Source organism: Coregonus clupeaformis, unplaced genomic scaffold (genome assembly GCF_020615455.1).
Source record: "Coregonus clupeaformis isolate EN_2021a unplaced genomic scaffold, ASM2061545v1 scaf2922, whole genome shotgun sequence".
Taxonomy (NCBI): domain Eukaryota; kingdom Metazoa; phylum Chordata; class Actinopteri; order Salmoniformes; family Salmonidae; genus Coregonus; species Coregonus clupeaformis.
Window position 1 is genome coordinate 32019 of NW_025536376.1, and position 7982 is coordinate 40000.

The following is a 7982-nucleotide window of genomic DNA, read 5'->3' on the forward strand; positions in this document are numbered from 1 at the left end:
CCCTGCCTAGCCCCAGATAGGTTCCAGTCTACATTAACCCTGCCTAACCCCAGATAGGTTCCAGTCTACATTAACCCTGCCTAGCCCCAGACAGGTTCCAGTCTACATTAACCCTGCCTAGCCCCAGACAGGTTCCAGTCTACATTAACCCTGCCTAACCCCAGACAGGTTCCAGTCTACATTAACCCTGCCTAGCCCCAGACAGGTTCCAGTCTACATTAACCCTGCCTAGCCCCAGACAGGTTCCAGTCTACATTAACCCTGCCTAGCCCCAGACAGGTTCCAGTCTACATTAACCCTGCCTAGCCCCAGACAGGTTCCAGTCTACATTAACCCTGCCTAGCCCCAGACAGGTTCCAGTCTACATTAACCCTGCCTAGCCCCAGACAGGTTCCAGTCTACATTAACCCTGCCTAACCCCCAGACAGGTTCCAGTCTACATTAACCCTGCCTAGCCCCAGATAGGTTCCAGTCTACATTAACCCTGCCTAGCCCCAGACAGGGTTCCAGTCTACATTAACCCTGCCTAGCCCCAGACAGGTTCCAGTCTACATTAACCCTGCCTAGCCCCAGACAGGTTCCAGTCTACATTAACCCTGCCTAACCCCAGACAGGTTCCAGTCTACATTAACCCTGCCTAGCCCCAGATAGGTTCCAGTCTACATTAACCCTGCCTAGCCCCAGATAGGTTCCAGTCTACATTAACCCTGCCTAGCCCCAGACAGGTTCCAGTCTACATTAACCCTGCCTAGCCCCAGACAGGTTCCAGTCTACATTAACCCTGCCTAGCCCCAGACAGGTTCCAGTCTACATTAACCCTGCCTAGCCCCAGACAGGTTCCAGTCTACATTAACCCTGCCTAGCCCCAGATAGGTTCCAGTCTACATTAACCCTGCCTAGCCCCAGACAGGTTCCAGTCTACATTAACCCTGCCTAGCCCCAGACAGGTTCCAGTCTACATTAACCCTGCCTAGCCCCAGACAGGTTCCAGTCTACATTAACCCTGCCTAACCCCAGACAGGTTCCAGTCTACATTAACCAGACCAAACGCTCCACAGTCAGCATGCAGCCAGGCAAGAAACTCACATGGTCACACAGAGGAAATCTACACCAGATAATATGCTTTGCTTTCAGTAACGTCTCTTTCTCTTACTTGCCTCTCTTTACTACACCAGCCAGCAGATCTCTCTCTAACTCTCTCTCTCTCTCTCTCTCTCTCTCTCTCTCTCTCTCTCTCTCTCTCTCTCTCTCTCTCTCTCTCTCTAACTCTCTCTCTCTCTCTCTCTAACTCTCTCTGTCTCTAACTCTCTCTGTCTCTCTCTCTCTCTAACTCTCTCTCTCTCTCTCTCTCTCTCTCTCTCTCTCTCTCTCTCTCTCTCTCTCTCTCTCTCTCTCTCTCTCTCTCTCTCTCTAACTCTCTCTGTCTCTAACTCTCTCTGTCCTCTCTCTCTCTCTCTCTCTCTCTCTCTCTCTCTCTCTCTCTCTCTCTAACTCTCTCTCTCTCTCTCTAACTCTCTCTGTCTCTAACTCTGTCTCTCTCTCTCTCTCTCTAACTCTCTCTCTCTCTCTCTCTCTCTCTCTCTCTCTCTCTCTCTCTCTAACTCTCTCTGTCTCTAACTCTCTCTGTCTCTCTCTCTCTAACTCTCTCTCTCTCTCTCTCTCTCTCTCTCTCTCTCTCTCTCTCTCTCTCTCTCTAACTCTCTCTGTCTCTAACTCGCTCTGTCTCTAACTCTCTCTGTCTCTCTCTCTCTCTCTCTCTCCTCTCTCTCTCTCTCTCTCTCTCTCTAACTCTCTCTCCCTCTCTCTCTCTCTAACTCTCTCTCTCTCTCTCTCTCTCTCTCTCTCTCTCTAACTCTCTCTCTCTCTCTCTCCTCTCTCTCTCTCTCTCTCTCTCTCCCCCTCTCTCTCTCGTCTGATGGGACTGGGTATGGGGCTGTTCCACTGCTGGGTAACACTGACAAGATGCTGCCAAGTGGACTGGGAAAGAGAGGGAGAGAGAGAGAGGTAAAGAAAGAGAGAGGTAGAAATAGAGATGAGGTTCTGCTATACAAGTTGATGGAAAGTGGTGTTGGGGAAAAACATACGACATTATAAAATCTATGTACACAAACAACAAGTGTGCGGTTAAAATTGGCAAAAAACACACATTTCTTTCGACGGGGCCGTGGGGTGAGAACGGGATGCAGCTTAAGCCCCACCCTCTTCAACATATATATCAATGAATTGGCGAGGGCACTAGAACAGTCTGCAGCACCCGGCCTCACCCTACTAATATCTGAGATTAAATGTCTACTGTTTGCTAAGAAGCCCCCCCCCCGCTTCTCCTTCACACAAATTCAGACAGCTGATGTTCTGAAAGAGCTGCAAAATCTGGACCCCTACAAATCATCTGGGCTAGACAATCTGGACCCTTTCTTTCTAAAATTAGCCGCCGAAATTGTCGCAACCTCCATTACTAGCGCGTTCAACCTCTCTTTCGTAACGTCTGAGATCCCCAGAGATTGGAAAGCTGCCGCGGTCATCCCCCTCTTCAAAGGGGGTGACACTCTAGATCCAAACTGTTACAGACCTATATCCATCCTGCCCTGCCTTTCGAAAGTTTTTGAAAGCCAAGTTAACAAACAGATCACCGACCATTTCGAATCCCACCGTACCTTCTCCGCTATGCAATCTGGTTTCCGAGCTGGTCATGGATGCACTTCAGCCACGCTCAAGGTCCTAAACGATATTATAACCGCGATCGATAATAGACAGTACTGTGCAGCCGTCTTCATCGACCTGGCCAAGGCTTTCGACTCTGTCAACCACCGCATTCTTATTGGCAGACTAAATAGCCTTGGTTTCTCAAATGACTGCCTCGCCTGGTTCACCAACTACTTCTCAGATAGAGTTCAATGTGTCAAATCGGAGGGCCTGTTGTCTGGACCTATGGCAGTCTCTATGGGGGTGCCACAGGGTTCAATTCTTGGGCCGACTCTTTTCTCCGTGTATATCAATGATGTCACTCTTGCTGCTGGTGACTCTCAGATCCACCTCTACGCAGACGACACCATTTTGTATACATCTGGCCCTTCATTGGACACTGTGTTAACAAACCTCCAAATGAGCTTCAATGCCATACAACACTCCTTCAGTAGCCTCCAACTGCTCTTAAACACTAGTAAAACTAAATGCATGCTCTTCAATCGAACGCTGCTGGCACCCGCCCACCGACTAGAATCACTCTCGACGGGTCTGACCTAGAGTATGTGGACAACTACAAATACCTAGGTGTCTGGTTAGACTGTAAACTCTCCTTCCAGACTCACATTAAGAATCTCCAATCCAAAGTTAAATCTAGAATCGGTTTCCTATTTCGCAACAAAGCCTCCTTCACTCATGCTGCCAAACATGCCCTCGTTTAACTGACTATCCTACCGATCCTTGACTTCGGCGATGTCATTTACAAAATAGCCTCCAACACTCTACTCAGCAAATTGGATGTAGTCTATCACAGTGCCATCCGTTTTGTCTCCAAAGCCCCATATACTACCCACCACTGTGACCTGTACGCTCTTGTTGGCTGGTCCTCACTACATATTCGTCGCCAAACCCACTGGCTCCAGGCCATCTATAAATCACTGCTAGGCAAATCCCCGCCTTATCTTAGCTCATTGGTCACCATAGCAACACCCACCCGTAGTCTGCGCTCCAGCAGGTATATTTCACTGGTCATCCCCAAAGCCAACACCTCCTTTGGCCGCCATTCCTTCCAGTTCTCTGCTGCCAATGACTGGAACAAATTGCAAAAATCTCTGAAGCTGGAGACTCTTATCTCCCTCACTAACTTTAAGCATCAGTTGTCAGAGCACCTTACCGATCACTGCACCTGTACACAGCCCATCTGAAATTAGCCCACCCAACTACCTCATCCCTATATTGTTATTTATTTTGCTCATTTGCACCCCAGTATCTCTATTTGCACATCATCTCTTGCACATCTATCATTCCAGTGTTAATACTAATTGTAATTATTTTGCACTATAGCCTATTTATTGCCTTACCTCCATAACTTGCTACATTTGCACACACTGTATATATATTTTCTGTTGTATTTTTGACTTTATGTTTTGTGTTACCCTATATGTAACTCTGTGTTGTTGTTTTTATCGCACTGCTTTGCTTTATCTTGGCCAGGTCGCAGTTGTAAATGAGAACTTGTTCTCAACTGGCTTACCTGGTTAAATAAAAGGTGAAATAAAATAAAAGGGCCTACAGCAGCACCTAGATCTTCTGCACAGATTCTGTCAGACCTGGGCCCTGACAGTAAATCTCAGTAAGACAAAATGAATGGTTTTCCAAAAAAGGTCCAGTTGCCAGGACCACAAATACAAATTCCATCTAGACATCGTTGCCCTAGAGCACACAAAAAACGATACATACCTCGGCCTAAACATCATCACCACAGGTAACTTCCACAAAGCTGTGAACCATCTGAGAGACAAGGCAAGAAGAGCCTTCTATGCCATCAAAAGGAACATAAAATTTGACATACCAATTAGGATCTGGCTAAAAATACTTGAATCAGTTATAGAACCCATTGCCCTTTATGGTTGTGAGGTCTGGGGTCCGTTCACCAACCAAAAATTCACAAAATGGGACAAACACCAAATTGAGACTCTGCATGAAGAATTCTGCAAAAATATCCTCAGTGTACAACGTAAAACACCAAATAATGCATGCATAGCAGAATTAGGCTGATACCCGCTAATGATCAAAATCCAGAAAAGAGCCATTAAATTCTACAACCACCTAAAAGGAAGCTATTCCCAAACCTTCCATAACAAAGCCATCACCTACAGAGAGATGAACCTGGAGAAGAGTCCCCTAAGCAAACTGTTTCTGGGGCTCTGTTCACAAACACAAACAGACCCCACAGAGCCCCAGGACAGCAACACAATTAGACCCAACCAAATTATAAAACAAAAAGATAATTACTTGACACATTGGAAAGAATTTACAAAAAAACTGAGCAAACTAGAACGCTATTTGGCCCTAAACAGAGAGTACACAGTGGCAGAATACCTGACCACTGTGACTGACCCAAACATAAGGAAAGCTTTGACTATGTACAGATTCAGTGAGCATAGCCTTGCTATTGAGAAAGGCCGCCGTAGGCAGACCTGGCTCTCAAGAGAAGACAGGCTATGTGCACACTGCCCACAAAATCTGAGTGGCGCAGTGGTCTAAGGCACTGCATCGCAGTACTAACTGTGCCACTAGAGATCCTGGTTCGAATCCAGGCTCTGTCGCAGCCGGCCGCGACCGGGAGACTAATGGGCGGCGCACAATTGGCCCAGCGTCGTCCAGGGTAGGGGAGGGAATGGCCGGCTGGGATGTAGCTCAGTTGATAGAGCATGGCGTTTGCAACGCCAGGGTTGTGGGTTCGATTCCCACGGGGGGCCAGTATAAAAAAAAAAAAAGTATTCACTAACTGTAAGTCGCTCTGGATAAGAGCGTCTGCTAAATGACTAAAATGTAAATGTAAAATGAGGTGGAAACTGAGCTGCACTTCCTAACCTCCTGCCAAATGTATGACCATATTAGAAACACATATTTCCCTCAGATTACACAGACCCACAAAGAATTCGAAAACAAACCCAATTTTGATAAACTCCCTTATCTACTGGGTGAAATACCACAGTGTGCCATCACAGCTGCAAGATTTGTGACCTGTTGCCACAAGAAAAGGGCAACCAGTGAAGAACAAACACCATTGTAAATAGAACCCATATTTATGTTTATTTATTTTCCCATTTGTACTTTAACTATTTGCACATTGTTACAACACTGTATATATACATAATATGACATTTGAAATGTCTTTATTCTTTTGGAACGTCTGAGTGTAATGTTTACTGTTAATACTTATTGTTTATTTCACTTTTGTTTATTATCTATTTCACTTGCTTTGGCAATGTTAACATATGTTTCCCATGCCAATAAAGCCCTGAATTTGAATTGAGAGAGATTGAGGGAGAGAGAGTGAGAGAGTGGGAGAGTGAATGAGTGAGAGAGAGAGAGAGAGAGAGAGAGAGAGAGAGAGAGAGAGAGACAGAGAGAGAGAGAGAGAGAGAGACAAAGAGAGAGAAAGAGAGAGAGAGACGGAGAGACAGAGAGAGAGAGAGAGAGAGAGAGAGAGAGAGAAGAAGAGAGAAGAGAGACAGAGACAGAGCAGAGAGAGAGAGAGAGAGAGAGAGAGAGAGAGAGAGAGAGAGAGAGAGAGAGAGAGAGAGAGAGAGAGAGAGAGAGAGAGAGAGAGAGAGAGAGAGAGAGAGAGAGAGAGAGAGAGAGAGAGAGAGAGAAGAGAGAGAGAGAGAGAGAGAGAGAAGAGAGAGAGAGGGAGAGAGAGAGAGAGAGAGAGAGAGAGAGAGAGAGAGAGAGAGAGAGAGAGAGGGAGAGAGAGAGAGAGAGAGAGAGAGAGGGAGAGAGAGAGGAGAGAGAGAGAGAGAGAGAGAGAGAGAGAGAGAGAGAGAGAGAGAGAGAGAGAGAATGAGAGAGAGAAGGGTGGAGGGGACTGAGCTGGGATGGATGAATAAAGTGATTGTGATAGAAGATATTTGTGGTTTACTGGAGAAACACGTTTTGTCTGATCCAAACCAACGTCTTCAGAGGGCTGGTCATATGAGTGAGGAATGAGTTCTCTCACCACTTGGTAGGAACGACACACATCTCCCCACCATCTGAACACCTACCTGTGCCACATACCAACACTCCGATCACCAATAACAAGTCCACAAAAAGCAAGGAAGCATATGGCAGCAGCTGATTGGCCAATAGTTTCTCACACAAGTTAGTGAAAGAAAAGTGGGTGGTTCACACCAGCAAGTAGAAGACATGAGGAGGACTCAGACTGTTGTCTGTCTAATTAAATACAAACTAATGTAAGGATAAGACCCAGACTGTTCTCTATCTATTAAAATACAGACTGATGTAAAGGATAAGACCCAGACTGTTCTCTATCTATTAAAATACAGACTAATGTAAGGATAGGTGGTCCCTGGCTGCCCCTATTAACAGATCTGTGGTCCCTGCTGCTCCCCGCTGTTCCCTGCTGCTCCATGGTGCTCCCTGCTGCTGCTCCCCGCTGCTCCACCTGCTCCCCGCTTCTCCCTGCTGCTCCATGGTGCTCCCTGCTGCTCCCTGGTGCTCCCTGCTGCTCCCTGGTGCTCCCTGCTGCTCCCTGCTGCTCCCCGCTTCTCCCTGCTGCTCCATGGTGCTCCCTGCTGCTCCCTGCTGCTCCATGGTGCTCCCTGCTGCTCCCCGCTTCTCCCCGCTTCTCCCTGCTGCTCCCTGCTGCTCCATGGTGCTCCCTGCTGCTCCCTGCTGCTCCATGGTGCTCCCTGCTGCTCCCCGCTTCTCCCTGCTGCTCCATGGTAATCCCTGCTGCTCCCCGCTTCTCCCCGCTTCTCCCCGCTTCTCCCTGCTGCTCCATGGTGCTCCCTGCTGCTCCCCGCTTCTCCCTGCTGCTCCATGGTGCTCCCTGCTGCTCCCCGCTTCTCCCTGCTGCTCCATGGTGCTCCCTGCTGCTCCCCGCTTCTCCCTGCTGCTCCCTGCTGCTCCATGGTGCTCCCTGGTGCTCCCCGCTGCTCCACCTGCTCCCCGCTTCTCCATGGTGCTCCATGGTGCTCCCTGCTGCTCCCTGCTGCTCCATGGTGCTCCCCGCTTCTCCCCGCTTCTCCCTGCTGCTCCATGGTGCTCCCTGCTGCTCCATGGTGCTCTATGGTGCTCCCTGGTCAGGTAATGAGTCTCCCTCCTGCTGCTAAACACTATTCCTCCTCCATGCCATATAGCAGATCCTGCATGCATGGCAAACACACAGAGTGGCTTTAATAAAAACGAATTCTTAGCACATAGATGGCGTTCCTGTGGACGGATGCCTGAGCCAGTTCATACCATGTCCTGTACATGTGTTTTCTCCATGCTGAGATGTACATGTATGA